The sequence below is a fragment of the Abrus precatorius genome, unplaced genomic scaffold (assembly GCF_003935025.1).
Source record: "Abrus precatorius isolate BTA unplaced genomic scaffold, Abrus_2018 Scaffold7, whole genome shotgun sequence".
Lineage (NCBI taxonomy): Eukaryota > Viridiplantae > Streptophyta > Magnoliopsida > Fabales > Fabaceae > Abrus > Abrus precatorius.
This window is the reverse complement of record NW_020874417.1, coordinates 18,749,918-18,758,178: the sequence shown is the minus strand read 5'-3', so window position 1 is coordinate 18,758,178 and position 8,261 is coordinate 18,749,918. Positions and strand designations below refer to the sequence as shown.

The 8,261-nt window shown below is 34.8% G+C and overlaps 1 non-coding gene across 1 annotated transcript; it reads right to left on the bottom strand.

Moving 5' to 3' along the window:
• Positions 1-1,441: 1,441 nt before the first annotated feature.
• LOC113873989 lies at positions 1,442-1,548 on the bottom strand. Its single transcript, XR_003506052.1, has one exon. It is a non-coding gene; the product is annotated as a small nucleolar RNA R71 (small nucleolar RNA).
• Positions 1,549-8,261: the final 6,713 nt, after the last annotated feature.

Below are 8,261 nucleotides of genomic sequence, written 5' to 3'. Positions count from 1 at the left end.
GTGAAGTAAATTCCTAACTATCTTTCAATCCATTTCTAATCCCACATTGCATTCATTGATCTATTTTCTACAAGTTTCCTTTACTCTTAATTGTTTTGGTTTACTGCTGTTAGATGTTACAAACCTTATTCAATTTTCGTATAGCTCAAATGGTTACAATTTTGTGAATTGATACTTGAAATCTAAATTTCCTGTGGAGACGATATCCTGATCTTAAAAATTACTCATTACTTGCTACAATACTAGTGCACTTGCTAGTGTTTAGATTGCTAACAACAAGTTTTTGGCGCCGTTGCCGGGGAATTTTGAATTTCAATATCATTAGTGGTAGAAAAGTAGCTAGATTGAGCATTTATTTTGTTGTTTTGCTTTAAAATTTCTTTCTGCATAATTTTTGTTGTATCTTGTGTAGTATTCTGTATAATATTACTGTCTACTGCATAAAGTTTTTGTATTCTTTTGCATTTTCTACATAATTTCATTTTTCATTTTTCTGCATAATTGTAAACTTCATTCTGCATAATTTCTATGTTTTCGGCATTCATGAATTTCTGATTCTGATAGAATTAACGCTGTTAGCAATAGTCAATTTGCATTTAGATTGTGATTCAATTCAGTTTTATATTTTTCTTCCTACTAGTTTTATAGTGTAGATTGAGTAATTTTTGTTTCGCTGAAATTCTATAGTGTTAGGTCACATTTAGAATTTTCTGTTTGAATTTAGTGTAACAAGTTAATTTTGCAGTAGTGTAGTATAATTTCTTATCAATATTGATACTGTTAGAAGTAGATAGCATATATACTGCAAGCTAGTTCAATTTTCTATTTTCTTCCTATTAGTTTCATAGTACTCATTGTATATGCGTGGTAAAAACAAGAATAAATCAATTCTGGTCTTTGATCCTAATATAGACATAACCTTAAGAAGATTGAGAAAATAGTCTAGAGCAGAAAAAGTCGTAGGAAGTGATAGTGATTTAGAAGCTGTCTATTCTCTAGTAATTCTAGAGTGAAAAGAAAACCTACACCTTTGAGACAACTAAATCCAGCAATAGAGATGGCAGAGCAAAATAGAATTAGAACATTAGGGGACTATGCAATTCCTAATATGCAAAGTTTTAACTCTTCTATAATTAGGCCAACCATCCAAGCCAATCATTTTGAGCATAAACCTGCCTTATTACACTTAGTCCAACAAGATCAGTTTTCTGGTGGAAATTCTGATGATCCTAACTTACATATTTCAAATTTTCTGCAGCTATGTGACACCATAAGAATGAATGGGGTTAGTGAAGAAGCCATCAGACTGAGACTATTTCCTTTTTCTTTAAGAGATAGAGCTAAATGCTGGTTACAAGCTCAACCATAAGGAAGCATCATAACTTGGACAGAACTTGTGAATAAGTTTTTAACCAAGTACTTTCCTCCATCCAAAGCTGCTAGGCTGAGAGGAGAAATTACATCCTTTGTGCAGCAAGAAGGAGAATCATTGTATGAAGCTTGGGAAAGATACAAAGAATTGCTTAGAAGGTGTCCACATCATTGTATTCCAGATTGGATGCAATTGGAAACTTTCTACAATGGAATGAATGCAGCAACAAGAACAATGGTTGATGTTGCTGCTGGAGGTTCATTAAATACAAATTCCTTGTGAAGAAGCTCAGAGGATTATTGAGATGATGGCATCTTCAATGTATCAGAATTCAAATTCAAGGAATCAAGGAAGAAACTCTGGTCATGAAGCTAAGGTTGTGGAAACCTTTCTTGCACAGAATCAGCTACAAAATCAAATGTTTTTAGAACAATTAGCTGTCTTAACTCAACAAATCAGCAACCTTCAAATAGGGAGTATGCCTACCAGTCAGCTAAGCTGTGATTTTTATGGAGGAAACCATGTAAATGGTGCATGCGAGGCATCTACAAGTGAACCACATGGACAAGTGAATTATATGAATAATTTTCAGAGACAACAACCTTCATATCCCCCTGGATTTCAATTTTCAAATAATAGAAATTAGCAGTATTCTAATTGGAATAATCAATATTCTGCTGCCAAGAATCCTAACTCCAATTTACATTTTTCTAATGCAGGTCTAGCAACACAACAGTCTTATTTTCAGAGAAATCCATCCACTCAACCTCAAGGAAATCAGAAATTTTCCAAGCCTATGAATGAGAGGTTGACTGAGATGAAAGAAACCATGTTGCAATTCATGAAGGTGACCCAAACAAGCTTCAAGAACTAAGAAGCTTCTATGAAGAAACTGGAAACACAAATTGGACAGTTAGCTGAACAATTATCCAGCAGGGATGACGGAAGATTTCCAAGCAATATAGTGATTAATCCTAAGGAGCAATGTCAAGCCATAATTACAAGGAGTGGAGCTATTGTTGCAAGTCCTAAACCTGCAGAAAAGAAAGTCAATGATTAAGAAGAAAGGACGATTGAACAAGATTTGCAGCAAGGAAATTTTAAGCTTTTGAAGAAAGATCATTCAAAAGAAAAAGTAGATGTTTCTATGAATTCTGAAAGGAAAACAATAAAACAACTCTTTGAAGATGCTTGCAAGCCAATAGATCCAGAAAACTACAAGAGGCTGCCTTATCCTCAAAGGGTTCAAAATCCTAAACAGGAGGAACAATTTGAAAGGTTTATGAATGTCTTTAAGAAATTACAGATTAACATTCCTTTTGCAGAAGCCTTGGAGCAGATGCCTTTATATGCAAAATTTATGAAAGAACTACTTTCCAGAAAAAGGAAGCTAGAGCACGACAAAACAGTGCCCTTAACACAGGAGTGCAGTGCCATTCTCAAGAGAAAACTTCCTCAAAAGCTGAAAGATCCTGGATCATTCAGCATTCCTTGTGAAATAGGAAACTGCACTGTGGGAAGAGCATTGTGTGACTTGGGAGCAAGCATAAACTTGATGCCATTGGCTGTTCTGCAGAAACTTGGCATAGAGGAAGTGAAGCCCACCAACATCACACTGTAGCTAGCTGATAGATCATATACTTATCCATATGGAGTTGTTGAAGATTTGTTAGTTAAAATTAACAAGTTTATTTTTCCTGCAGATTTTGTAATTCTGGACATGGAAGTGGATGCTAATATTTCATTGATATTAGGAAGACCATTCCTTACAACAAGGAGAGCTTTAATAGATGTGCAGAAAGGTGAACTTATGCTTCGAGTTCAACATGAGAAGGTAGTATTTAATGAATTTGAAGCTTTAAAATATCTAGTTAAAGATAGTACATGTATGAAGATAGTTAAAAAAGAGGTCATGAAGTTGCTAGATGCAGGAATAATCTACCCAATTTCTGATAGCAATTGGGTAAGTCTAGTCCAAGTTGTCCCAAAGAAAGGAGGGATGATTGTTGTAGCTAATGAGAAGAATGAACTTATACCCACTAGGACTGTAACTGGATGAAGAATGTGCATAGACTATAGGAAATTAAATGATGCCACCAAAAAAGACCATTTCCCATTACCATTTGTAGACCAAATATTGGAAAGACTTGCTGGACATTCATTCTATTGTTTCATTGATGGATATTCAGGATACAACCAAATAGCAGTGGATCCTTTGGATCAAGAGAAGACTGCATTTACATGTCCATTTGGAATCTTTGCATATAGGAGAATGCCTTTTGGTTTATGTAATGCCCTTGCCACTTTCCAAAGGTGCATGCTTTCTATTTTTTCTGATTTGGTAGAAAACATCATTGAAGTGTTCATGGATGATTTCTCTGTTTTTGGTGATTCTTTTGATGATTGCTTGGCTAATCTATCCACTCTTTTGCAGAGATGTCAAGATACCAATCTGGTCTTGAACTGGGAAAAGTGCCATTTCATGGTACAAGAAGGCATTGTTCTTGGTCATAAAATTTTAGAAAAAGGAATATAGGTGGACCAAGCTAAGATAGAAGTCATTAGTAAATTGCCTCCACCTATCAATGTTAAGGGAGTTAGAAGTTTTTTAGGACATGCTGGTTTTTATAGAAGGTTCATAAAAGGTTTTTCTAAAATTGCTAAACCCCTGAGTAATTTACTTATAAAGGATGCTGATTTCATATTTGATAATAATTGCTTACATGCATTTTCAGTTTTAAAAGAGAAATTGATTTCTGCACCTATCCTTGCAAAACCAGATTGGAAATTACCTTTTGAACTCATGTGTGATGCAAGTGATAGTGCAGTGGGTGCTGTTTTAGGACAGAGGAAAGATAGGAAATTGCATGTTATTTACTATTTAAGGAAAGTGTTAAATCCTGCACAAGTGAATTACACAACAACAGAAAAAGAACTTCTAGTTATTGTATATGCTTTTGACAAGTTCAGATCATATTTAATGGGTTCAAAAGTGATTGTATACACTGACCATGCTGCTCTTAAATACCTTTTGACAAAACAGGATGCAAAGCCCAGATTATTAAGATAGATTCTGCTTCTCCAAGAATTTGAGCTAGAGATCAAAGACAAGAAAAGGAAAGAAAATGGTGTTGCCGACCACTTATCCAGATTGCCATTGGAAAGTTTAACCACTGAATCATTGGAAATAAATGAAGAATTTCCAGATGAAAAGCTGTTTACAGTGGAAAACATGCCTTGGTTTGCTGACATTGCTAATTTTAAAGCCACTCAATTCATCCCAGAGAGGTTTACTTGGCAGCAAAAGAAGAAGTTCTTACATGACAGCCAATTCTATGTATGGGAAGACCCTTATTTGTTTAAAATTGGAGTGGATGGGTTACTTAGAAGATGCATTCCAGAAAGTGAGCAAGCTGAGATACTATGGCATTGTCACAATTCAGAATATGGAGGCCACCATGCAAGCTCAAGGACTGCTGCAAAAGTCTTGCAAGCAAGTTTCTTTTGGCCTACACTTTTCAAAGATGCTAAGAAGTATGTGGAAAGCTGTGACAAATGTCAATGAACTGGAAATATTTCAAGAAGACATGAGCTGCCATTAACCAACATCCTAGAAGTGGAGCTATTTGATGTATGGTGATTGATTTCATGGGACCATTTCCCTCATCATTCTCACACGAATACATTTTAGTTGCAGTGGATTACGTTTCTAAATGGGTAGAAGCAATTCCCACCAGATCAAATGATGAAAAGGTAATGATTTCTTTTATAAGAAAGAATATTTTTCAAGATTTAGTGTACCTAGAGTGCTGATAAGTGATGGAGGTACTCACTTCTGTAACAAGTATCTTGAAGCTGTCTTAATAAAATATGGTGTGAAGCACAAGGTTGCTACTCCATACCATCCACAAACAAGTGGACAAGTGGAGGTTTCAAATAGAGAAATCAAGCAAATTCTAGAGAAAGTAGTGAACAGCTCAAGGAAAGATTGGTAAAAAAGGCTGGATGATTTATTGTGGGCATATAAGACTGCTTTTAAAACTCCAATTGGTATGTTTGCATATCAGTTAGTATTTGGAAAGGCTTGTCACCTACCCTTAGAGTTGGAACATAGAGCATATTGGACTACCAAGTGGCTTAATTTTGATCTGTCAAGTGCTGGAAGGAAGAGAGTTCTGTAGCTGCACGAATTGGAGGAATTCAGACAGCAAGCTTATGAGAATGCAAAGTTGTACAAAGAAAGAACCAAGAGAATCCATGACAAGTTCATTCTGCAAAAAGATTTCAGACCTGGACAACAAGTGCTATTATTCAATTCAAGATTAAAATTGTTTCCAGGGAAGCTAAAATCTAGATGGTCTGGACCATTTTTGATTAAGGAGACTTCTCCCTTTGAAGCAATCCTTATAGAAAGATCAGAAAATAGGGAGAGAATTCAAGGTCAATGGCCAAAGGTTGAAGATCTATCATGCAGAAGAGTTTACAAGGAACATCTCATGCTTAAAATTGGTTCCTCTTGAGTGAGGAACAACTAATGTCAAGCTAGTGACATTAAAGAAGCGCTTTGTGAGAGGCAACTCACATTTCTAACCCATTTTAAGCTTTTTATAGTGTTTTAGAATTTTGCATGTTCTTGTTTTGTAATTTTCTGCTGTTCTGCAAATAATCTACAAAAATACTGTTGAGTCTGGTTTCTGAGGTGCATCTAATATTTAAAATTGCGAATTGATGTGGTGAATGTGTATTCAAAGGTTTAAAAATTCTGCATAATCAGATTTTACAAATTTTTAAAAAGTCTGCATAATGTATGTGAATATTCTGCTACATATCTCTGCTGAGGTGAATTGGTATTTGAATTGAAATCCAACGTGTCTAATGTGTATCTATAGAATTAGATATATGTATAATCATGTTTTGCAATTCTATCCAAAGTTTTGCATATATGTTGCTACAGCTGTTTTCTAAATTGAATCTGATAAATAATTAGAGATTTGGACTTGAGAGAAGTAATTTGAAGGATTAGAGTATGAGAAGTGAGTCAATTGAGAGTTTGGAAGCAATTGGTTAATAAAAGGAGTCACTTTGTTGCAGAAAAGAAACTACGCAGAGAATGTATTTTGAAGATTTCTGCTTGAACACTCACTTTTATTGATAAAAGTGATCACGCAGAAACAGATGGGAAAATGAGCTCTCTGGAACACTTCCTTTTTCTGTCAAAAGTGGTTACGCACAGGTGAGTAGACTTTCAATCTTTCTGCGTTACTCCTTTTATTGAAAAAAGTTGTCACTCTGCTGCGGGTTATCCTTTGCCCAGCAATAGTGATAACGCGCTCCACACTCTGAAAAAAAAAAAACTCTCTAGAACACTCACTCTGTTCAGAAATAGTGATTACGCTGGGACCATTTAATTTTACAATGTTCATTTTTGTTTTAAAAAGTCTCACGTGCCTAGTGTAAATATATATACTCTCCAACCTGAGTACGCACACACTCTTCACTCTTAAAACTTCATCTTACCTCTTGTGTGCATCGAGCTAGCATCAGTGAGCAATTCTCATACATTTCTGCATTTTCCTACAAGGTACGCTTACTCTCACCCCTCTGAAACTGTAGTTAGGGTTTTCTGTGTTTGAAATTTGGGAAAAATGTTGAATGGGGTAATAGGGCATTGTATGAACAATATACTGAATAAATTTTCCCTGTCATTAAATTTTTTAGGAACATCTGAATCTGCATTGCACAATATTTGAATAAAAATTCTGCAGAAACTAGGATGACCTAAAAAGACTTCAGTGAAAATGTTTGACTAAAATTGTTGAATGAGATTAACTGCAACTACATGCCACTTGTAATACAATCAAATGCTTGAAAAAATACCAGGATAATCAACTCTTCATTACTTTGAAAAAAATAGCTTCTTGCTGAAAATGACTGGGTTGTAAACTATGTTTAAAAATTGGTTGAAACCTGAAAATATTGCTCTGCGTTACCCTATTTCTGTGTGATAGTGAACACACCCTGAACTTCCAAATTAGGAGTATTAAAATTCTTCTGAATTTGATGGATTAATGTTCTGCATCTGTACTGTTGCATCTATTTAATACATATTCTGATAGCAAACTTGAATTCATGTTCTGAGGCTATTTGGTCCAATGATAAAATGGATAATACTCTAAATAGGTGTTCCCTGTCAGGTATGCTAATTTGATGGGATAATTGAAATCACATTGCACTACATGAACCAAATCTCTGCATAATCTGAATTAATAGCAACAGAATTTTCTGAAAAGGTGGGATTGGACATTAGAATGCATGACTGTGGTGAGATTGAGTTAGACATTATGCTGGGAAGAATTGAAGTGCATACTTAGTTGAAAATCGGCTAAAACCTTGTAAATTTTTGCTGACATTACAAAATTATTTTGAAAATTGGTCAAGACCTGTAATAATCTGTCTGCATTAACTTGATATTTTTTGAGAATGTGCACTCTGAATTCATATAATAGAACTTTACATGTATTGATTGTAAATACTTAAGTTGTGCAGTTGGGTGTTGGTATTTGAATGCTGAATGATATTATTAGCAGACTGCATGATGCATAGTGTTAGCAAAATTAAATTTCTGCAAACTGCTTGATTGAACTTTCTGAAGTATAAAATTATCATTATGTGTTACAATTTTAAAACTGTCAATTACTTTCTTTTTGCAAAAGAAAGCAAGCTGCATCTTCTACCACTCCTAAGAAGAAGCAAGCTGCATCGTCCACAACTCCTATAAGAAGATCCAGCAGAAATCTACAAGCTGCAGCATCAAAGAGGGCCAGAACTGATGGTGTCTGATGAATCCATATTTTTACTAATATTTTAGCATAATTCTAACACAATTAAT